Below are 25,871 nucleotides of genomic sequence, written 5' to 3' on the forward strand. Positions count from 1 at the left end.
AGGAGAGGAGAGGAGAGGAGAGAAGAGAAGAGAAGAGAAGAGAAGAGAAGAGAAGAGAAGAGAAGAGAAGAGAAGAGAAGAGAAGAGGATGCAACAGCAATTAAAGAAGACATGAATTTAAGGAAGACTGGGATAACCATGGGGATCAGGAAGAGGTAGAAATTATACGAATACAGAATACATATAGGAAATATTTTTAAAATAATAATTTGGAAAAATAGTGGGATGGAATAATTACTGAGAAACATCAGCCAAGGTTAATCTGTGGTCTATACAATCATATGTGCGTGTGCTCGCTTTCTCTCTCTCTCTCTCTCTCTCTCTCTCTCTCTCTCTCTCTCTCTCTCTCTCTCTCTCTCGTGCACACACATACACACACACACACACATACACAGATACACATACATACAGAATTATTTTCAAGTGGAAAAAAATGCTTCCTTTAAAAAACCTATATTTTACATGGGTCTTCGGGATGGTATGATAATGGTAAACAAGTAGCCCATAGCAAAGACTAATTGCTTTTATTAACTTTCCTGTCCCCTACTTTTGCAGACTAGAGTATTTTCCTAACCATTCTACCTATACTCCATACTTTCTCTGCTCTGAGGACCTAGTCTGCAATTTCAAGAAGGTTGTAACCATCATCATAGTTAACTATGAAGACTAATCTGTTGTAAGCCAGCTCCTTTATTCAGGTCATTTATAGGCCTACATTAGAAAATCACCAGTAAATGATTGTCCTAGTTAGGGTTTTTATCTCTGTGATGAAACACTATGGCAAAAAGCAAGTTGGAGAGGAAAAAGTTTATTTGGCTTACAATTCCTTATGTTAGTCCATGACTGAAGGAAGTCAGGACAGGAACTCACACAGGGATGGAACCTAGAGGCAGGAATTGATGCTGTGGAAGGATGCTACTTACTAGCTTTCTGAGCATGGCTTACTCAGCCTGCATTTTTATACAACCCAGAACCACCAGCACAGGCATGTTATGACCCACAATGAGCTGGGCCCTCTCCCATCAATCACTAGTTTTAAAAATGTCCTACAGTCAGATCTTATGGAGGTATTTTTTCAGCTGATGTTCCCTCCTTTCAGATAACTCTAGTCAGCACAGTGATTACATGGAATCCATTACAAACTATTAGCTTGAATACAGAAATGTTCAGAGCAACAGTTTGTAGACATCAAAAATGTGACATCATGGGAACCTTTCATTGCAGTGTGCTTCCATATGATCAGGTGCCTCCCAATACCAGCAATAGTAGATACTGTTTACTAAGGCCTGTTCTGAGCCCTGTAGATATTACGGTCTTGCTTTATCATTTCCATGAAACTTTGCAATAAATCAGACCCCCATCTTTTCACTTTTGCAGGCAATGTATCTTATCCTACCACAGTGCCTGCCAAAAAAATAAAATTCATACTGGGCTCTTTTTTTTTTTTTCTGGAAGTGTCTACCAATGTTCTTTGGCAACATAGTCTGAGCCTCAAAAGAACAAAAAGGAACATTTTTTCAACGTGGAGTTTACTAATATCTTCAAAGGAGGAATAAAAGTGTTGGCTTCATTCAAAGAGATTAACAGAGTGGATTTATGGAATTGGAGAGAATATCAGGGGACTACGTGGTTTATAACCATCCCTCCCGGCAAAACTACAACAGCCTATCATGAATATTGTTCTCTCTGAATCAACAGGTCTATCTGTGGTCATTTGGTTTTCTAAATGATGAAAATATCTGGTTTAACAACTAGCCAGCTTATTTCAGCAGTGCTTGAAAAGGAAATAAAAAAGAAATACTTCAATGGACTAGAAAAATAAAAACTTAAATAGAAAAAACTTTTCAACGAGTTGCTTACTTTATTTTTAAGTATATGTATATGTGTATGTGTGTGTCTGTGTATATATGTGTATATGTGTATATATGTGCATGTGTATATGTGTATACATGTATATATGTATATGTGTGTATGTATACATGTATGTGTGTGTACATGTACGGGTACATGCATGTGTGGGGGAGGGGTAAGTGCAGTGCCTCTAGAGGCCAGAAAAGGGTATCAGATCTCCTGGAGTTACACAGGGTTGTGGACCACACAGTTCATAGTTGGGACCAGAATTTGATTCTAACACAGGAGCAGTAAGCTCTCTTAATGAATCATCTATTTCTCCAACCTCAAGAGAATAATTCTTAAAAGCCACACAATAGCCAAAGATGCAACGAGTTTACATCAACATGTTTTTTTAAACTGAAAACCTGCAACTCAGAGGAAATTAAAGAAAAAAGAATTTCTGAAATTCTAACTCTTCATTATGCCCATAAAATAAATACCTATTTCTTAGAGGTCATAAGTAAATTATTGTCATTATAAAGGCAACTTTATTGGGTTAATAAACATGGCCTTGTTCTACAGCCCCTGGGCAAAGACACAATAAAACCTGTACAAAAAAAAAAAGAAGAAGCAAATGATAATGTCTTCAAGCACCTTGTAACCCAACAAGTAGGTTTTTATGTAGACTTTTTCCATTAAAAAATAAAGACCATTTATGAAAATAGGATGTTCCTAATGGGGCCTGATGTGCTCACACAGAGCCCTGATGTAACCTGGTTTGTTTCAAATGCTGCTTTGTGTATGGCATAGCTCCATACACACCTTTTTGAGACTGAGTTTAGTAAAGCAGTTTTGATTAAAACATATAGTCAACTATCTTCGTCCACTTCAAATGGATGGTGAAAACAATTGAGTGTAATGAATTAGCTAATTAATTAGTTAATTAATTAATTAAAGATATTTAAAAAGCATCTGTTCTGCTTGCCCACTCAGGATAAAGATGCTGATTTTTGTGGAGAGTTGACTGAACAGTAATAGAAATAGAAAGAAACAAAATGAAAGAGGATTAATTTTCTCCTTTTCCCTTGTCTTAGATATTTTTCCTGTTATTGTGAAAAAAAATAATCCCTGACAAAGAAGTTAGGAGAGGAGGGTCTTATTTGGGCTGTCAGTTCAAGAGTACAATCTACTATGGCTGCGGAATCAAGGTGTCAGGAGGCTGAAGCAGACGATCACACTGTGTCCGTATTCCGGAAGAAAAAATGCAGTGAATGCTGGTGTTCCGCTCACTTTCTCTTTTGTAAACAGTCCAGAATTCAAAGGCATCATTTATGGTGGGTCTATCCACTTCAATTCATCTAGTAAAGATAACTCCTCATGGGCATGCTCAGAGGCTAATCTAAACCAAATTATCTTCCACCTGTGTGTCTACAGGCTTGTCTCCTAGCTGAGACCTTGTCAAGTTGACAATAAGAAGAGGTATTTAAGCACCATCTCTCTCCTGCCTGTTTTACTCTAGCACTTTCATGGCTGCATTGTTGTTATTTAGACCAAGGCACAGGCATATCCGATTACATGCACTTTGTATGTCCATATGCTGAACCTTTACGTGCCAGCTCTTTCATACCTGAGCCATAGTCCTAAATACAGGCTCGGAGCTATCCTGGTCTTCTTTAAATTGTTTTATTTCACTTTTAATTATGTGTATGTAAGGAAGATATATGTCAACATGAAGGGCAGATGTCTAGGGAAGCCAGAGGCACTGAATTTCCTTGGAGATGGAGTAACAGGCAATTGTGAGCCTCCTGAGCTGTTTGCTGGGAACTGAACACCAGTCCTATGCAAAAGCAATACACAATCTTAACCAGTGATTCTGTCTTAACCTTCCTGATCTGGAAGAATATATAGTGACAATTTCTATATTAGGCAAGAAATGTTAGGTACTTTTACAACTGCATCCTAGGGGCTCAAAAACAGACTTCCTTTTCATGAATGTGCAGGTGACCACCCCTATTGTGCCTGTTGTTGGCTTAAGACAAAAGGAAGAGCTGAGATTGTGTGCTGAAGTTTCTTCAAGCCCTGGGTCAGAAGGGGTATGAACCACTTACATTCTTCTTCCCTAGATACAAGGAGGGTTTGAAATTCTGGTCCTCATCTGAGTAACCATTTTCTGGCTAAGAGTCCCAGCATAGATAGCAATAAACTTGCTTTCAGAGACAGTTGACCATATCCCCTGCTGTTATTTTCCCTGATGAACATAGACTTTGATATCTTCTGCTGTGCTTATTTGTTGGCTGGATTTCAAATAGGTGAAATTTTTATGCTACAGAAGTGTTTGATGAAAGCCTTGGCTCTCCCCTTGATACACTTGCTTTACTTAGAAGTAAATGCATCTCACACTCATGTCCATCTGGATAATACTTTGTCAAATACTAGGTGGCAGTTCTTCTTGCTTCTAGATACTTAACTATAGGATACAACATTGTTAACACTGATACTTTCAAAGAAACTGATCATTCAAATGTAAGGTTCTGTTTAGATCTTCCTTCAAGTAATTTTTGGGACTTTTCTGTCCAAGATATAAGTAGATCCCATGATTGAAGCAATGACATTTTTATTAAACAGAGAAGAGGGAAATAAAGAAAGTCCAATAAGCTTTCTAACATATTGATTTAAACACTTACTATGAATGTATTATGTACAAGGTTCTCTATAAGACTCAGGCATATCTGAGATATCTAGAATACAGCCACAATATATATAAAACAAAGGAAGCCTTTGTTTTTGAGCCCCTAAGATGCAGTTGTTAAAATATCTCGCATTTCTTGCCTAATATGCAAGTTGTCACTATATATTCTTCTAGATCAGGAAGGCTAAGACAGGATTACTTGTTAAGATTGTGTATAATAAATATATATATATATGTATATGTGTGTATATATATATATATTCTATAAACAAAGAATATATATTTTTTGGTTTCTATATTAGAGAGAGAGAGAGAGAGATTATCTGATTTACCTAAAAGTGAGGTCCAGTAGAGGGCAGCACACACACACACACACACACAAACACACATACACACACACACACACATACACACACACACACATGTGCACACATGCATTCATTTACAAACACACACATACAATACATATATACATAAACACTCGATCTCACAGGAAAACACATGTACATGTGCAAGAACATGAAGACTCATTCTTCCACTGGTATCCTGTGTAACCTGCAAATCTAGCTAAAGAGATGGACATTACAAAGTGGAAAGCCGGTCACGATGCTCTTTTATGAGATCCAGCCCATGATAGATATGCAGTTGGCATTTTAAGAAAAAAGACACAAGACACGTAGTGTGAAGGAAGCAAACATTTATAAACAAACAGATACATGAAGTGAAAGTTTCTGGATATATCATGTGATAAAGACACACAGTGTTTTGCTAAGGCAAGACCCGTGGGAGGACACACAATGTTTGGAGAGAGTATAAATAGAACTCAACAGACAGCGAAGGCACTTTGCACTTCTAGCTTTGCAATGCTTCCTTGGTCTCAAGTCTTCACTGATCTTAGCTTCCTTAAGAGAGGCAAGGCAAGGAACTTAGCCTGGCATTTGGCTGATTCTGGTCACTCCCACTGACTCATGCGGATTTGGTGGAATCCTGGCTGTTTCTGCTGGATCATGCAACTGCTGCTGACTTATGTTTTCTATCCTGACACTACCAAACTGGACTATTGGTATCCTGACAAACAGAGACAGGGATCATTCCAAGGAATCACTTCTAAAGACTTCACATCCCCTTATCGTATTTACCTTCCTTTCTCCCTTGCCTTTGGATGGTGGGCTAGAAGGAGAATCTAAGCATTTGAGAATCCTTATTAAAAGTAGGTTTTAAAAAAATCTAAGCCTACCAATATACCTTAAGTAAAATCAGTATTCTGAAAGATAACAAAGAGTAACCTAATTTATTCCCATAGCTTAGTAATTGTTTTCAGAACACAATGTCCACAGAATGTAGTACATTTCCACTTAAGCTGAAGATACTCTATAATTCAGCTCTATTATCATATCACTATGTTTGATTTGTTTTCTCTGAACTCCGATACAGCTATGAAAACGAGAAAATCAAGTGTAACATTTTTCCATCAGTGAAAATAGAGATAGATGGAGCCTAATTATTAAAACTGTTGTGTCCCTTAGTCACCTGCATGTTTAGATAAATCGTCCACTTCTCCAGCACATTTTAGCCATAAAAGGGAGCAAGAGATAGGCTCTAACTCATTAACACGGTATGAAATTGTTCACTTTATTAATAAAAGGTTATAATAACAGAAGCTTGTGGGTACATAAGGGAGATTTATAGCTAGCATTTGTTGGGGGGAGTGTGTAGATTTGCTGTTAATAAATTGAGAGCGAGTTTTTTCTGCTGTAATAAACTTATATACACAGGCTGTGTAGTGTACTGTAATGATGGCCTTTAAACCAGAGAAGTGCTAAATTAACACATCGACATCGAATACAATCAATACATTCTGGGGCAAAAGGAACCTTTGTGAGGTTTGTAAGGAAAACTATTTAGCATGGCAAAGCTGCCCTTCAAGTCCACAGAGTGCTGACTCAGCTCCTTTCTGTAGCTCCCTAATGATTGAACATCTATGACTGGAAGAGCAACAGAGGACTGGGAAGTACAAGTTTGGCCATTCGTACTTTAACAACAACAAGAAGAAGAACAAAAACTTCATTAGAGGGCAGAAAAGTTTTGTTGGTAACAGCGTGAGTAGAAAAGATTTCTCCTTCTTTCCTAGATGTGTGAAACTGAGTGTACAGATGCAAAACCTGACAAAGAGATGGCTGTTTGCAGGAACCCTGGGTCACATGAGCGGTTTTGTCCCTCCTTCTAGGAAGGTTACAGCCCATCAGATTTCCCCTTTGACATTTGGTTTTTAATAACTATATTCGGTGTTGGAGTAAACGTTTGTCCTGCTTTCAGATCAGGTTTGAAATGGGGAAAACAATCAATACTTTGTAAGAGCGAGTGTCAACATGACCATACCCTTTCTCCACTTTGAACTTTCTTGAGCATTAAAAGGTTTCATTCAATTTCTTGCCTCTGCATTCCAAGTGTTTCTCTTTCCATCTTTCATCAATTCTTGAAAATGAAAAAAAGAATCGAATGATTCAAAATGCAGCTTCTCTGATACGGGGGGAAATAGATTCTTATAACCTGTTCTCTCTGGCAAGGTCAATTTCCCAAGTGGTAATTCTTGCAAATACATGCATTTTGGCAAGAAGAGGAGCTTAGGGTACTCCTAGTCCTGCTTGTCATTGGGGGAGGGGGCATCTATTAGCAATCTATCCCTTTTCAGTACAGAAGGGAAAAAATACTACAATGTACTAATTTTCTTTGAAAGATTTTTAAAAGATATTGGAACCTAATGGCTTTGATTTTTATAAAATGCTTTTAGATAATATATTTCCCCAAAAATACTCCCAGTAAAATGTTGGATCTCCTTGGTTTCTGAGTGTTACATATTCTTGTGTTGGAAGGTTCAGGGAATTGAGCCCATCACTCTCTCTGAGATGGAAAAATGTTAGTATTGGACAATCATGCAGTTTTAAGTTGGCCAGTTCTAAAGGTCTTCATATCCTTGGATGTTAAGTTTCATAATTTCTCATAGTTGTGCAGAGCAATCTTTCAGTTGTTTATCCTTCTAGGTTTCTAGACAGTCAGAAGCAAAAAGCTCAAGGAGTACTTTGCAGTCCATGGGTTTCATGCTGTATGTGGCACACGTAAAGCACAGAAGCACTGTGATACAGGCCATGCTCACTCTGCTGAACAGCCAATTTGAGGATTTTACCTCTTGTAAAAAGCTGTGACCTGCTGCATACAGGTATCATCAATGTTGTGTGAAAGGATTCTCACAGCATCGTCCTAAATAGCCTCTTCAGGATCAAAAGATTTTGAGTCTTAGAAGAGACATCAAAGAAAATTTACATTTATATCTCATCAGAAAGTGCTTTGTCAAGTATCTTCAATGACAACTCCAACAAAAAAACTCCAGGGACTCCATTCTTGAGTTCTTGTTTCACAAGCCTAAAAATGATTCTGAATGACACAGAATTGTAAGCCTGCTCTAAGGGGATTCTAAGTGTGAATTCTCAGAGGTCCTCTAGTAGCCCATCATCAGAAGTAGGAACCCCAGGCCTTGGTAATAAGCTGTGGACAGCTTCCTCCACAAATAGTCAAAGATTATTGTCTAGTTTTTGTTTGGGCTCTTTCTGCTTTCTTCTAATAGTTTTTTTTCTTATTTTCTATGAATTTCTAGTTACTATCTAATTATTATGGTATTTTCCTAGTGTTTTTTTTCATTTTTATTGTAATTGTTAGGATAGAATATACTCATTTCAAAGATCATTACAAATAATAGCTGTTATTACTGAAAGTTGATATGTCATGGATATCAAAATACAAATGAAATCACTGGGATTTGTAGCTAATGCTATTTCTTCTCAAACCTATACAAGAAAACAGACCTTAGACAAATCTACCTATGACTTAGCTACTGCCTCCTTCAAAAAAATACCCACAAACAACAAGTTATTATATTCTATTGACCAGACTTTAGGTAATTCATAGTTGGAATTAAATGATCTTCCTAAATTATAAACAGGATTATAGATACCTATAATAAATCAATAGATTCAAATGTGAAATCTAACTTCCTTCATTCCTAGTGTCCCTTCAGGGTAATGCTTCCTTTGCAGTCAGAAAGCTTTGTCTTTCCTTTCCCAGACTAACACCTTCTCTTTGTTAGAAATAGTGTTCTGACACTTGCCTGCACATAGGAATCTTAATTCTCTAAATCACCAAGACTGGAGAGCTGGGGAACTAGCACAATTGAGAAAATGCTTACATTGCAGGCATGAGGACTTGAGTGTGAGTCCCAGAACCAAGATAAAAAAAATCAAGGATGCTGGCATACACTTGTAACTGCAACACTAGGGAGGTGGACACAGAGTTAGGTGCATCTTCAGGTTTCACTGGCCGTTGGGCCTAGTGTACTTGGTGAGTTTCAGAACTTGTTTAGAAAATAGTAGAAAGTGCCTTCGAAATAATATACAGGCTATCTTCTGACCTCCTGTGCATGTAAACACACATACATACATACATACACACAAATACAGAGAGAGAGAGAGAGAGAGAGAGAGAGAGAGAGAGAGAGAGAGAGAGGAGGGATAGGAGAAAGAGAGACAGGGACCTAGTCCAACTCAGATAAAGGCTCCAAAATGAAGCCTACTTTTGATTATGCAGGTAAACGATCTGGAGAAACTGCTATCTTATTATCCAGGCAAAAAAATCAGAACACTGTTTCCTTCCACTGGTAGGAATTATGCAAATAGAAATGATTATAATAAATGTGGCATGAACTCTGGCAGAACTGCTTAGTATTACCTCCTTATTCCAGATGTCAGGGAGACTCTTCCACTCATTGTCAAATTAGCTATAGGCAATCACACATTGCTCTGTATTTCTTACTGAGCAGCCACAGTGTTGCAAACTGCATAGCTACTCTTCTTGTTACGCTTGGGTCAACATGGTAACCCTACCTTATAGCCTATCAGGCCTGGCTTAGGAAGTTGCAGCCCCTAGTTCCAAGACACCACAAAACATTCTCAGCTGCTCCTACCTTTGCCACAGGGGCTTGTGTTTTTATCATGACATGCTATTGGAAGACATGATTATACACATGTGTTCTCTAGATGATTTCCAAAGTGGTCTAGCAACAAAAGACTCAAGAAAAGATCATGCCACTATTGACAATGAAGACAACGCAGAGGTATCCAGGAGATAAGATCTGATGTCTACCTTTCCAGGAATTATTCATCCTCTCATCAGAGAAACAAAGCAAAAAAGGAATGATGAGATTGTACATATAAACAGGCATGGTCACGCCATGACAGGAAAACTCTGATCCCAAAATATTGCACTAATTAGCTAAGAAACCCATAAAAAGCAATGGCAATGTCACCCATAATGCCTACAGAAGCCATGCCAGCCCAGTCATTACTTGATCAAAGACATCCCTAATTGTTTTCCTGCTGATCCCCCAAAAACAAATCAAAAAAGAGAGCTGAACATACGTTCAGAATCAATCATACATTTCCATTCTATTCCACTTACTTTCCACTAGTTCATATTAAGACCTTCTAATTAGTGTGTACCTAAAATCATTTCTTTTGTCCTCCACAATTAAAACCTGTCTTTAGTTCTCTCAAAACACAAATGACAGTGACACTTTGTTGTATGGAAAGTTGACCATGACTAGTCTTTCTCTTTATCACCAAACAGAAAAGTAAAGAGGAAAGATGCTGGATGATCCCCCAAGTAAAGGAGACATGGTCAAATTCAGAGGAGCATTAGAAATTAAAGATGCTATGGGCGTTGTACTTAAATCTCAGCTTGCTTGGAACAAGATAGTATATTTCAGTGTATGTCAACTCTATGTGAAAGAAGCCTTTAAAATAGTGTGAATTCCAATTTTAAAAACACCATTGGGGAGCTACAGAAATAACTAAGCAGTGTAGAGCGTGCACTGTTCTTGCAGGGGACCTCAGTTCACAACAACCTGTAATTTCAGCTTCAGGGCATTTCATGCCCTTTTCTGGCCTCCATAGACACTGTCACTGTATTCATACACACACACACACACTGCATGCACAAATACAAACAATAAACGAAATTCTTTTAAAACCCATTTAATTATCTTTGGCTACAGAGACAAGTTATTAAGAAGTTACTTTGTTGACTTGTTCAATTAGTGGTTACTGAGGCTCTGGGACTTGGGATTACATGGAAATTTTAGTCTTTAGAAAGGTGAACAGACATATAAGACTTCATTTGTGACTACGATCTTAGTACAGTCTGGACAGTTCTAGGCAACTAAGAAAGGGTCATACTGGCAGAAAAAGCATCCAATACAAAATTATTAAAAGTTAAATACACATTTATATAAATCTATGCAACTACTGAGCTAGTAGTTATAAACAAGTAGATCTTAAGCTTCTTTAGGAGAAAACGTGATTGCTGAGATAAGGGTTTCTATATTTTTCCCCCCGTTGGGCTTTTCTTTTTTTTTTTCTTTTTTTTTCTTTTTTTTAAATTTTTTTCTCAAATCATAATTAATTCACACAGGGGTACAAACATAGAAAGGCAGGATGTGGGGAAGGGAATGACACTGGAGTGTGGGTGTTCACGGGGGATACAGACATCTTCAGAACCGGGTATCTGCCAGGTGAAGGTTCAGGGGACAAGTCACTATGACTAAGTTGGTATTGTCTGCCAAGGCTACCTATTTACAAGGTCTATGATTACTCAGGCTTATACATTTCCACAAAAGCTGCCTGTTGACATTAGCTTATAGCCATCTGTTTTAATGTTTTTCCACTGAGACCCAAGACTTGGTGTTTGTATACATGTATGACAGGCCTATTGCTGATTTTAAGCCTATGGGTGATTTTAGGCCTACAGTGTGTAAGCAGGGCTTCCCCTGACATCTCCTCCCTTCTCTAAGTATAGAAGGGCTGTGGCAATTCTAAACTTGCGAAGACGGGGATAGAGGCCTGACCTCCAGTATTTGAAGGGGACCTTGTAATGGCTCCAGTCCCCCTGTCGTTGTCCAGTGAGGCATGAGGGCCATACCCATCCTGATGTATTTTTCCTGGAGAGGGGATACTTTTGACATCAACCCCTATGCAGTCAGGCTTGTCCCTCAGGGAACCCAGATAGATATTTTTATCTTTTATTGATATTCCCTTGCAGTGCTTAGCCTCGCAGCCTAAGCAAGAATTCAGATCACTTGTCAGAGGGGTTTCTGGGTGGCCCCTCTCTGCTTGGTCTAGGGGCAGAAGTCCCCCCTTTTAGGTTGGGTGGAGATGGGTTTTGGAAACACCCTGTATAAAGTAACAACCTCATCTTGAGTCTCATGGTCCTCCATAGCTAACTTATGATAATGTATCTGAGTAGGTTTTGCTACCAAATTATTTATCTGTTGTATCACAGAGTTAGTCTGCCTATTTGAGGGCCAGGGACCAGCAGAAAAAAGCAAAAAGAAGCCAAATAATGGTCCCAAGATGGAAGGAAATAGGTTTGACAACCTTGGAGAGGCTGCAAATCAATTCTTTACCAGCATTCATCTGTCTCTTTCTCTCTCTGGTTTTTCTTAGGCTTCACTACCTATTCCATACTCTCTTCAACCCTCCTTGTCTTGTCTATGTAAAGGCAACCTTCTTCTTTGAGGGTTGTACACAGTCAAGAGCTGTATACAGTCTTTTCTATTGTACTAGAGTAAATCAAGTCCAATAAGGATCTTTGTGATTTTAAGAGGTCTCTTCAGACGGCGAAACGGGGGATTTCTTCAGATTAGTGATGCCAATCTCTAGCTGTTTGATGTTCTTGTCAGTGGCCCTTCAAAGGTCTGAGTAGTATAAGTTCGGAGGCCAGCATCTGGATTAGAACTTCTAACTGCAGACATCACGGGTGATTCATTTTTACCTGGAAAGGAAAAAGAAGGAGATTCTCAGGGAGATTTCTCTTCCCTGGATGTAAATTGTTATTCATCGTATTTATGGTTGGGTCTGACTTTGTGGAGGTATCTATTTTTTTCATTAATCTTTTTGGTAGCCAGTTAGCTGTGCCTTCTGGTGTATTGGACAGGCATATCATTCCTCGGCCCCATAAGGGAACTGGGTCTGGACCATTCCCTTTAAGAGTAAGAGGGTCCTTCCCCATATCTGTGGCAAAGTTTTGTTGGTCTTGGTGGTGCCAGAGGCAGTCAGCAACAGATTTGCCATGAGCTTTCAGCTTTAGAGAGATAAAAGTGAACAAGGCATGATGGAGAGTACTTCAGGGGGACTCCTTCTGAGGGGGTACCGTTCCCCCTCTTTTGTTTTTAAAGCCAATTTTTCAGAGTTCTTGTAAAATCAGGGCAGAAGTGCCAACAGACGCTCCTTCCACACTCAGAGAGTCATGAAGACCCTATTTAAGGATATATAAATCTATATTAATAATCTTTTGTCAAAGGACTGTTATAGCACCGCTGACAACTAATCAGACTATATAATATATCAATTAGTAATAGCTTCTTCTACTTTTTGTGAGATTACCTCTCTTTTGTCAATTAATTGTTGAGGAAAATTAGGGTTTACCTCTCTCTTGAGAATATTGAACAGAGACTAAAATTCTTTTATGGAGAGCTTAAAATAGGATCTTAGCCAATTAACAACTCCTAGAAAATTTTGAAATTAATTTAAAATAAATAAACTCTCTCCCTCTCTCTCTTTATTTTATTAGACCTTTTATCTGGGTGGTTTTTTTTTATTGGAGATTATACAAATTTACCTTTCAGTGTTATCTCCTCTCTCACTCTCCCCCAAAACCTCTTATCCTATACTCCCCCTCCTAATTTTTGTGAGGGTGTGCTCCAAACATCCTCCCAGTCCCATCTCCCTGCTCTCAAATTCCCACATATTAGGGGATCCAAACTTTGGGGACCGTGGCCCTCCACTTTCACTGAAGTCTAACAAGGTCACCCTCAATTCCCTATACAGGTGCATGAGTCTGTCCCTTTGTGCTCTCTGGCTGGCGGTTTAGACTTTGGGAGCTTTGGTTGAAACTTTTCATACTCCTTCTAGAAAGGACCAAAGTATCCACACTTTGGTCTTCCTTCTTCTACGTGAGTTTTATGTGGTCTATACGTAGTTTCTTAGAAATTGTGAGCTTTTGGGCTAATATCCACTTATCAGTGAGTACATACCATGTATGTTCTTTTGAGATTGGGTCACTTCACTCAAGATGATATTTTCCAGCTCCATCCATTTGCCTAGGAATTTTGTGAACTGATTGTTTTTAATAGCTGAGTAGTACTCCATTGTATAAATGTACCACATTTTCTGCATCCATTCTTCTGTTGAAGGGCATCTGGGTTCTTTCCAACTTCTGGCTATTATAAATAAGGCTGCTATAAACATGGTGGAGCATGTGTCCCTGTTGTAACATATTTTGGGTATATGACCAGGAGTGGTATAGCTGGGTCCTCAGGTAACACTATGTTCAATTTTCTGAGATACTGCCAGACTGCCTTCCATAGTGGTTGTACCAGTTTACAATCCCACCAACAGTGGAGGAGTGTTCCTTTTTCTCCACATCCTCGCCAACATGTGCTGTCACCTGTGTTTTTGATCTTAGCCATTCTGACTGGTGTGAGGTGGAATCTCAGTGTTCTTTTCATTTGCATTTCCCTGATGACTAGGGATGCTGAACACTTCTTTAGGTGCTTCTCAACCATCCAAGCTTCCTCAGTTGAGAATTCTTTGTTTAGCTCTGTGCTCCATTTTTTAATAGGGTTCTTTGATTGTATAGAGTCTAATTTCTTCAGTTCTTTGTATACCTTGGATATTAGCCCTTTATCAGATGTAGGGTTGGTAAATATCTTTTCCCAATCTGTTGGTTGCCGCTCTGTCCTATTGACTGTGTCCTTTGCTTTACAGAAGCTTTGCAGCATTTTTTTTGTCCCATCTGTCAATTCTTGGTCTTAGAGCACAGGCCATTGGTGTTCTGTTCAGGGACTTCTTTCCTGTGCCTATGTGTTCCAGGCTTTTCCCCAGTTTCTCTTCTATTAGTTTCAGTGTGGCTGGTTTTAGGTGGAAGTCCTTAATCCACTTGGAATTGAGCTTTGTACAAGGAGATAAGTATGGATCAATTTGCATTTTTCTACATGCTGACCACCAGTTGGACCAGCACCATTTGTTGAAAATGCTATCTCTTTTCCACTCGATGGTTTTAGCTCCTTTGTCAAAGATCAGGTGACCACAGGTATGGGGGTTCATTTCTGAGTCTTCTATTCTATTCCATTGATCCTCCTGCCTGTCTCTGTTCCAATACCATGCAGTTTTTATCACTATTGCTTTGTAGTACAGCTTGAAGTCGGGGATGGTGATTCCTCCAGAAGTTCTTTTATTGCTGACAGTAGTTTTCGCAATCCTGGGTTTTTTGTTATTCCAAATGAATTTTAAGATTGCTCTTTCTATCTCTGTGAAGAATTGAGTGGGAATTTTGATGGGGATTGCATTAAATCTGTAGATGGCTTTTGGCAAAATAGCCATTTTTACTATATTAATCCTTCCAATCCATGAGCATGGGAGATCTTTCCATCTTCTGAGATCTTCTTCGATTTCTTTCTTCAGGGGCATGAAGTTCTTGTCATACAGGTCTTTTACTTGCTTGGTTAGGTTCACACCAAGGTATTTTATATTATCTGTGACTATTGTGAAAGGTGTCATTTTCATAATTTCTTTCTCAGCCAGTTTATCTTTTGAGTAGAGGAAGGCTACTGATTTTCTTGAGTTAATTTTATACCCATCCACTTTGCTAAAGTTGTTTATCAGGTTTAGGAGTCCTCTGGTGGAAGTTTTGGGGTCACTTAAGTATACTATCATATCATCTGCAAATAGTGAGATTTTGACTTCTTCCTTTCCAATTTGTATCCCTTTGACCTCCTTGTCTTGCTTAATTGCTCTGGCTAGGACTTCCAGTACTATATTGAATAGGTAGGGGGAGAGTGGGCAGCCTTGTCTAGTCCCTGATCTTAGTGGGATTGCTTCAAGTTTCTCTCCATTTAGCTTGATGCTGGCTACTGGTTTGCTGTATATTGCTTTTACTATGTTTAGGTATGGGCCTTGAATTCCTGATCTTTCCAAGACTTTTATCATGAAGGGGTGTTGAATTTTATCAAATGCTTTCTCAGCATCTAGTGAGATGATCACGTGGTTTTTTTCTTTGAGTTTGTTTATATAATGGATTACATTGATGGATTTCCGAATATTGAACCAACCCTGCATTCCTGGGATAAAGCCTACTTGATCGTGATGGATAATTGTTTTGATGTGTTCTTGGATTCCATTAGCTAGAATTTTATTGAGTAATTTTGCATCAATGTTCATAAGGGAGATTGGCCTGAAGTTCTCTTTCTTTGTTGGGTCTTTGTGTGGTTTAGGTATGAGCGTAATTGTGGCTTCATAGAATGAATTGGGTAGTGTACCTTCTGTTTCTATTTTGTGGAATAGTTTGAAAAGAATTGGAATTAGGTCTTCCTTGAAGGTCTGATAGAATTCTGCACTAAAACCGTCTGGTCCCGGACTTTCCTTTGTAGGGAGACTTTTAATGACTGCTTCTATTTCTTTTGGGGTTATGGGACTGTTTAGATGGTTTATCTGGTCCTGATTTAACATTGGTAACTGTATTTGTCTAGAAAATTGTCCATTTCATCCAAATTTTACAATTTTGTTGAGTATAGGCTTTTGTAGTAGGATCTGATGATTTTGTTAATTTCCTCAGTTTCTGTTGTTATGTCATCCTTTTTAGTTCTGATTTTATTAATTTTGATACTGTCTCTTTGCTCTCTGATTAGTCTAGCTAAGGGTTTATCTATCTTGTTGATTTTCTCAAAGAACCAGCTCCTGGTTTTATTGATTCTTTGGATAGTTCTTTTTGTTTCTATTTGGTTGATATCAGCCCTGAGTTTGATTATTTCCTGCTGTCTACTCCTCTTGGGTGTATTAGCTTCTTTTTGTTCTCGATCTTTCAGGTGCATTGTCAAGCTGCTAGTGTATGCTCCCTCCAGTTTCTTTTTGTAGGCACTTAGAGCTATGAATTTTCCTCTTAACACTGCTTTAATTGTGTCCCATAGATTTTGGTATGATGTGTCATCATTTTCATTAAATTCTAAAAAGTTTTTAATTCCTTTCTTTATTTCTTCCCGTATCTGATTATCAAGGAGTAGGGTGTTGTTCAGTTTCCATGTGAATGTAGGCTTTCCATTGTCTTTGTCATTTTTGAAGACCAGCCTTAGACCATGGTGATCTGATAGGATGCAGGGAATTATTTCAATTTTTTTATATCTGTTGAGGCCTGTCTTGTGCCCAATTATATGGTCTATTTTGGAGAAAAATGTATATTCTTTTGCTTTAGGGTGAAATGTTCTATAGATATCTGTTAAGTCTTTTGGTTCATAACTTCTGTTAGTATCACTGTATCTCTGCTTAGTTTCTGTTTCCATAATCTATCCATTGCTGAGAGTGGGGTGTTGAAGTCTCCCACTATTATTGTGTGAGGTGCAATGTGTGTTTTGAGCTTTAGTAAGGTTTCTTTTATGAAAGTCGATGCTCTTGTATTTGGCGCATAGATATTCAGAATTGAGACTTCATGTTGGTTGACTTTTCCTTTGACAAGTATGAAATGCCCTTCCTTATCCTTTTTGATCACTTTAAGTTGAAAGTCGATTTTATTCGATATTAGAATGGCTACTCCCGCTTGTTTCTTAGGGCCATTTGCTTGAAAAATTGTTTTCCAACCTTTTACTCTAAGGTAGTGTCTGTCTTTGTCACTGAGGTGGGTTTCCTGTAAGCAGCAAAAAGCTGGGTCCTGTTTGCGTATCCAGTCTGTTAGCCTATGCCTTTTTATTGGAGAATTGAGTCCATTGATGTTAAGAGATATTAAGGAGAGGGTGTTGTTGCTTCCTGTCATTTTTGCTAATAGTGGAGACATCGTTTGTGTGGTTAACTTCTTTTGGGTTTGATGGAAAAGGATTATTTTCTTGCTCTTTCTAGGGTATGATTGCCCTCCTTGTATTGGAGCTTTCCTGCTATTATCCTTTGTAGAGCTGGATTTGTGGGAAGATACTGTGTAAATTCGGTTTTGTCATGGAATATCTTAGTTTCTCTGTCTATGGTAATTGAGAGTTTTGCTGGGTAAAGTAGCTTGGGCTGGCATTTATGTTCTCTTAGGGTCTGTATGATATTTGTCCAGGATCTTCTGGCTTTTATAGTATCTGGTGAGAAGTCAGGTGTAATTCTGATAGGTTTCCCTTTATATGTTACTTGGCCTTTTTCCCTTACTGCTTTCAAAATTCTTTCTTTGTTTTGTGCATTTTGTGTCTTGATTATTATGTGACGGGAGGTATTTCTTTTTTGATCTAGTCTGTTTGGTGTTCTGTAGGCTTCTTGTGTGATTATGGGCATCTCATTCCTTAGGTTAGGGAAGTTTTCCTCAATAATTTTGTTGAAGATATTTACTGGGCCTTTAAGTTGGGAATCTTCACTCTCATCTATACCTATTATCCTTAGGTTTGGTCTTCTCATTGCGTCCTGGATTTCCTGGATATTTTGTGTTAATAACTTTTTGCATTTTGCATTTTCTTTGACAGTTGTTTCAATATTTTCTAAGGTATCTTCTGCACCTGAGATTCTTTCTTCTATCTCTTGTATTCTTTTGGTGATGCTTGTCTCTATGACTCCTGATTTCTTTCTTAGGTTTTCTATCTCCAGGGTAATCTCCCTTTGTGATTTCTTTATTGTTTCTACTTCCATCTTTATGTCTTGGATGGTTTTGTTCAATTCCTTCATCTGTTTGTTTGTGTTTTCTTGTAATTCTTTAAAGGATTTTTGTGTTTCTTTAAGGACTTCATCCTGTTTTCCTGTGTTCTCCTCAAGTTTTTTGATAGTGTTATTTATTTCCTTCTTATAGTCCTCTAGCATCATCATTAGAAGTGATTTTAGATCTGGTTCTTGTTTTTTTGGTGATATGGGGAGTTCAGGACTTTCTAATGTGGGAGAACTAGGTTCTGATGATGGCAAGTACATTGGGTTGCTGGTGCTTGTGTTCTTGAGCTTGCCTTTTGCCATCTGGATCACCTTTGTGCTATCTGTGCTGTCTCTGACTGGGACCTGTCTTTCCTATTATCTAGGTTGTGTCAGAACTGTTTGGGATGGGTTTTGCTGCTGGGGTTAGAGCTGATGCCCAAGATCTGCTCAGTGCTCAGGTGGAAACCGGAAGGGGCCCGGGCTCTGGATCAGGAGTGGATTCCTGGGTCCCAGTGGGTCCCATTTGCACCCTGATTTGGGGCAAGTATTGCCACCTCCTAGCCTAAGATACTGCTTGAGTTAGAGCTACTGAGAGCCCCCACTTCCTCTGGGTTCTGTAAGATTGGGTGCAGAGCTGACTCCTGGGATCTCCTCGGGCCCAGACTAGAAGGAACCAGTGCTCCGGGCCAGGAGTAGATTACTGGGTCCCAGTGGGTCCCAGTTGCTCCCTGTTTGGGGGCAAGTATTGCCACCTCCTAGCCTAAGATATTGCTTGGCAGAGAGGTCCTGAGAGCCCCGCTTCCTCTGGATTCTGTGAGATTGGGTGCAGAGCTGCCTCCCAGGATCTGCGAGTGCTCGGGCCCAGACCAGATGGAGTCCCTGCTCCGGGCCAGGAGCGAATTCCTGACTCCCAGTGGGTCCCAGTTGCTCCCTGTTTGGGGCAAGTGCTGCTTTTTCCTTACCTGGGATGCTGCCTGAGTTAAAGCTTCTGGGAGTCCCTCTTTCTCTCGGTTTTCTGGAGGTGGGTACGGAGCTGCCGCCTGTGACCTGCTCTATGCTAGGGCCCAGATCGGAAGTCAAGGGTTTCTATATTTTTTTAAAAAATAAATAACTTTTAAATTCAACAAGGCTTAATTTGTTAAATTAAAATTGTAGATGCTTTTCACAGTGGCCTTTTCTCAGAAATAAAATTAAAGTGCACACATGTGATCTGAGTACTCAGAAGGCCAAGGTTGGAGAATCACCTCAAATTCAAGGTCATTCTAGGCAAACAGGTCTCAAGCATTTTTTAAAAATATAAAAACTAGTATCTACAATCTGTACTAAGTTTTACAGGTTGACATTCATAGCAAGTACGTATGCTGATAGCATAGCCTCCCTTGTTTTGTGTGCTAAAAATATCCATCATTATTTTATTTCTACTGCTAAATTACTAATTGCTATTTTTGTATTATAATGAGAAAAACACATTATTAAAATTTTCTTTCTTTTTTCCATTTTTCAATTTAAAATATAATTATATCATTTCCTTCTTTCTACCTCTGATCTTCTACCTCTGATCCTTTCTATAATTCCCCCTTTCAAATTAATAGCCTCTACTAGCTTCTCATTGTGTTGAATTGTGAGTGAGTAGTGTCAGCCTGCTGTGAAGTTAACATTGTCAGATGAATCTTCTACAGAAATATTTCAGTTTTATTTTCAGTATTTAGTGATGAAAGCTATTACTGCATCAATGGTTATACATTTCTGGTTTAGTGTAAATTAAGGATGTTTTCTAGTTGTGCATGGATGTTGGCAATCTTGTCAGTTTGACTATTGTTTAAATATGTAATGTTAAGCTTAGGTTAAAAAAAAGCTGGTAATTTGGGTTTTTGTCATTTGCCTAAAAAAAAAAAGAAGAAGAAAATAAATGTGAAAAAAAATATAGATATAAGCATAAGCATAGCTTTAGATACAGATGCAGCCTGTTGAGTTCATTTAGGGTTGTTTGTATGGATATGATTTCAGGGTTTGCTGATTGGCATTAGTTAACCAATTGTAGGATTGCTCCAGGGAAGACGAGTCTCCCACTCTCTGCATTCTTTAGTTTCCTGTAGTTCTTTGTGTAGGGGTTAGGACCCCATGAGCTTTCCCTATTCCATGTTACTACATTTACTGGCATTGTCCTTGTTCAGGTCTTGTTTAGATACCCCATTGTTGAGATATCACGGGTGTAGCTTCCCTGACATTTCTAGAAGGCAGAATTTCATAGCAGATTTCCTGTCCTCTTTCCCTTATAATCTTTCTACATCTGTGATGTTTCCCAAATCTTACCTATACCAGTTGAGTTATAGATGTATTCTTTGAGGCTGAGAACTGCACAGTTGTTCTCTGCATTTTGACCAGTTATGGTTTTCTGTAATGCTCTCTGTCTATTACAAAGAGAAGCTTCTTTGATAAGAGTTGAGAGATACTTATCTGTGGGGATAAGGATAAGTATTTAGAATCCCGTGAGGAAATATGCCAACTTAGTAAGATGGCAGTAGTAGGCTATTCTTTAAGATCAGTGACTCCACTAACCCTAGGTAGTTGGCTAGGTTTCCAGTTACAGGAATGACTTCCTTTCTGTTGAACAGGCCTTGATTCTAATTAAACAGCTGTTGGTTACCATGTAGATATGAATGCTACTATCATACCTCTAGGAATAACATGTCATACTACTCATTGTTGTGGTTCATAGGTGACACAACAATGTAGTAATATAGGATGCTTCCATCTATGAGCAGTTTTCATAGTTTCTTCCAATATTATGGAAACTAGCCCCCAGGGAGGAGGCTTTTAGATCAGAACAAAGTCCTGTGTTTGAAGTCCATGGTATCTTCCGCAATAGGGACCAACCTTTAGCTTCTGGAAGGCAACCAAGAAAAATATCACTAGCTCATATTGTCAAATTTTTAATTTTTCTGTTTTAAGAAATTGTATTCATGGTCCAGTGAGATAGCTGAGTGAATAAAAGCACCTGTTAACAAGACTGACAACCTGAGTTTAATAGCCAGGACTCACATGGTAAAAGAGAACCATCTCCTGAAAGTTGTCCTTTGATTTCCACATGTGTGTGTATGTGTGCATGAGTACATACTCACATGCATGAACACAAACATACAAATTAAAATAAATAAAGCTCAATTTTGAAAAATTAAGTTCATTATGAAAGAAAAAGATCTAGCACCATCTGATGACTAAGCCTGTCCCTTTGTGGAAAGGAGGAAGATGATTCCACATTTACCTGTGTGTCCAAAGTCAGACAGCCATCACCCAGAAAAGACTACAGACACAGACTTTTGGAACTGGAAAAATATTGAAGTGATATACACTTAGAAAATTCTAGAACCATCTGAAATAATTGTAAAAAGTCACTCATTTTAAAGAGTAGTTCATAAGAATTCTAGGTCTTGGGGAATTACTGTGAAACATCAAAGAAGATCATAGTGATTCCAGACCTTCCAAACCACAACTTATGAGCATGACAGCTATGAAAGAATCCCTTCATGGAGTGAGAAAAGGGTCTTACATTTTCTTAGACCAGTAGTTCTCTACCTTCCCTTTGCTACAACTCTTTAAATTCATCATGTTGTTTCAAACCCCAACTATAAAATTGTTTCCTTGCTACTTCATAGCTGTATTTTCTACTGTTATGAATCATAATGTAAATATCTTATAAGCAAACCCCCATGATCATTTGCTTCTCCCAAAAGGGGTCATAACTCACAGGTTGAGAACGACTACCTTAGACCTTCCAACAGCCAGAAGCTGGTAAGGTTCAACTCACCTAAAGTTTTTATAAGGTTTACCTTTCTTTTAGAAAAGTAAATGAAAATGAATCAGGTAATTTACACACTGTGCCTCTGTTGACAATGAAACTTCTGATATCAGCCCAACCACATAGCTTTTATCAATGTACTTTTAGTGGAATTAGATCCCTCCACAGCTTTAAATACATTCTACACATCACTAGTGAAATAGTGCTGTTGAGTAGAAAGTTTCTTCTCTACTGTGGCAAACTATACCTTTAATCAGATCAAGTAGAGTATTGCTGTTTCTTCCTCAGACTTAATTATGACACTGTACAAGATTTTCATACATATTACACTACTAGTGTTCACAATATGGTCCAAAACTCACCTAAGGAATAAAAAAAAAAAAAAGGAGTCTTAGAGCTCATCCCTCAGCTACAAGGTCTAGGAATGGTACCCTCTGGTTTCCATAGCAAACTCCCATGCAAATGTTATACATATCTTCAGAAGTGGTGTTTATATTATTTAAACCATTGCTGAAAGAGACATTGTTGAAAGGCTTCTAGTCTTGCTTGTCCTTAACAAAAAACAAACATTTATGAACCTATACGAATGAGCCGATTACTAAATGTAAAAATTATTTGAAGTAGAAAGCAAGTGAACATTGATAATTAGTTTTGTACCCTTTATACCTTATAATCTATGATCAATTCAGTTTTGGGTTTGTTTTTATTTTAAATTATGTATATGTGTGCACAAGTGAACCTGGCCTTGAGGACCAGAAGAAGATATTGTTCCCCTGGAGATAAAATTACAGGTAGTTGTGAACTACACCAAGTAGATTTTAGGGACTGAGCTGAGATCTTCTGTAAGAGCAGCAAACATTCTTTACAACTGAGTTATCTCTACACCCTCCAGTTTTCTATTATATCAGATTTTTCTGTTCAAAGCTAAGATTCGCTAGTTAACCTAAATCTAGACATACACCCCTTGTTCCTGTGGTAATGGGCTTTGTTCAGAACTCGGACAATGGCCACCTTTCATTATTGACAAAATACAGCAGTCAAAATAATGATGGCAATTAAATAAAACATGATTTATTATCACAGAAGCCTGAAGCATAAGATCTTGTTATCAGTGTTTCTTATGAAGAAATAGAAGGCAGAGAAAATGAATCATTTCCTCACTACCCAGAAAGAAGAAAATCCATTAGTGTGATTCATAACTCCAGTCCACTCTGCCTTTGCCACTGTAGAACAGAGAGTCAACATAGAAAAGATAGAGTCATCTCCAGATACTGAACATTTATCTTGAAAGAAGACATTATGCAAAGTTTCAGGGCCAAGAAGCTCCTTCTAGAAAATCAAATAAACAATTCTTAGTAGTGGTCTCTTATACACATGAAATCATGATTCTAAAGTTGCATATTGGGACTGAAGAGATGGTTTGGGGCTGAAGAGCTCATATTAATTTTGCATGACACACACTTTCATCACAGTACCCATGCAGGATATCCTCGACCATCTATAATTCAAGCTTAGGGAAATAAACATTCTTCTTGCCTACAGGAGCATCTGTACTCACACATGTACACACACACATACACACACACACACACACACGCAGACATACATGTTTGTGTGTGAGTGTCTTAAGGTAAGAGCACAATGCCAAAATCCTTTGAGGCAATACTCTATTTTCAAATGAAGAGTCAAAAATAATCTAAGGGTATAAAAATAATCATGGTTGAAATGAACTTAGAAACTGAAAATAATTCTGAAGAAATGGAGTGAAACAAATAAGAAACACACAAAAAAGAAAGATTTAACTCTGAAACTATTCATTCAGCAAAATTTAAAGACTGACTCTACTATCACAATAGGGAGATCTGTATGCATATACCTTCTTGGGCTGTGTTGGGGAAGCCTCTTATATGGGAGTAAATTCAGCTAATGGCCCAATGGAAGCGAGCAAAACAGATGCTGGTAAAAATTGCATGGCTTTCCATAGATAACTGAACACATATGTGCGTGCATGCACACACACACACACAAAATTAATCAAACAATCAATAAAATGAATATTTAAACAGCATTTTAATAAGTAACAAGGACAATTTTAAAATATTCAGTAATCAAGAAGCAGATGGTTAGGCAGCCGAACAAGAGTAGTAAGAATTATCATGCTATATAATGAGCATTATAATGAATTAGGGGTAAGATAATGCCCTCGGACAGAAGACAATCTTATGTTTTATGAGTACTGAGCTTCTACTACTGAAATGTAAGGATTTATTCATTTTCATCCCCTCTAAGCTTCCTTGTTTATTATATATTGATCTAAAATTTCAAATCAAACAACATATGTTCTCTAGCCACATACTATTGAACATAACAAATAACACAGAAAACACAGAGAGATGTGAGGACACATCCTTTTTTTCTTGGACTACTTGTTAATGAAGTTATAATTTACGAGGAATTTTAAATAAGACCTTTCTTGTCTTGTTCTTAAACTCTACACTGAAAAGTGCTATTTATAACTACTAAAAATCCTCTACTCCACACTTACATATAAAATGCCCATGTCAATGAGGATCTCAAACCCAGAAACCTTGTGAAGTAAGATAAATGTTCAACCTAAAATGTTATGTCTTATTTTTAGCTGCAAGGGGTCTACCTGAGGACAAAAATAACACAGGATGAAGAAAGAGAGAGAACTTGAAAGGAGACAAATTTACATGTGTATTTAATCGTGAACATTCTCTGTGAACTATAATAATAGACAGAGGGCAGTCAGTGGTCACTTTAAAGCTAAGGGGACTCCAAGCTGCAGCTTCCTGTTACCCACCTGCAGGGCTAAAGGAAAAATTGTTCAGGCTCTTCAAATGAAATGAACAGTGAGTTCAAGTAGGCATCAGCATGATTCAAAAGAAAAACCCTGGTCCTGAGAAAACATGAGACAGTCTGTGTGAGCCCATAAGCCAAATGATAAAAGATTCAGGGAGGCAGAGAGGAAAGCTAGGCTCTCGAAGTAAGGGAGTGACTCAGGATGTGTATGGTTTAAGAGGAAATCTGAAGGGAGGTGATTTCTGTTCCATAGACAAATTAAGATATTCCATAATGAAGAGAAAAGAACTTCATAGGATCTTTTTACCTGATAGTTTCAGCATTTTATGAAAACTAAACTTGATTGTTAGAGGAGAATTAGAGCAAGAAAACAGCAACCTCTTACACCTAGCCATAATCAGACACCAGAAACAAAACTTTTAAAGGGTACACATGGAAGAGGAAAAGACTCTTGCTTTCAATATATGACTCTATCACTTCTTTGGTGTGTGGTGTGTGTGTGTGTGTGTGTGTGTGTGTGTGAGTGTGTGTGTGTGTGTGTGTGAGAGAGAGAGAGAGAGAGAGAGAGAGAGAGAGAGAGAGAGAGAGCAGTTATGCATATATGTATGTGCACAGGAATGCCAGAGGTCAAGCTAGGATGTTGCTCCTCAGATCACTATCCATCCCAACACAAGATGTCTCTTTTTCCTGGAAATCACTGATTCAGCAAAGCTGACTGAGCAGTTAGTCCCAGGGGTCTGTCTATCTCTACTTCTACAAAGCTGAGATTATATATCTCCTTATGGGTTCTGGGAATCAAAGGTAGGCCCTCATCCTTGTATGGCAAACACTGTAAAAACTGAGTCATCTTTTTAGTCCATCATTTTATTTCTTATACTGATGACTAAGAAAAAATTCAGAGTAGACAGCTACTAAATGAAAACATAGAGACCAGCCCCTCCCTGCCTGCTGTGTCTCATGGTTTTCATAGTGATACAGAAACCTC

This window comes from Grammomys surdaster, unplaced genomic scaffold (genome assembly GCF_004785775.1).
Source record: "Grammomys surdaster isolate TR1022 unplaced genomic scaffold, NIH_TR_1.0 221, whole genome shotgun sequence".
Classification (NCBI taxonomy): Eukaryota; Metazoa; Chordata; class Mammalia; order Rodentia; family Muridae; genus Grammomys; species Grammomys surdaster.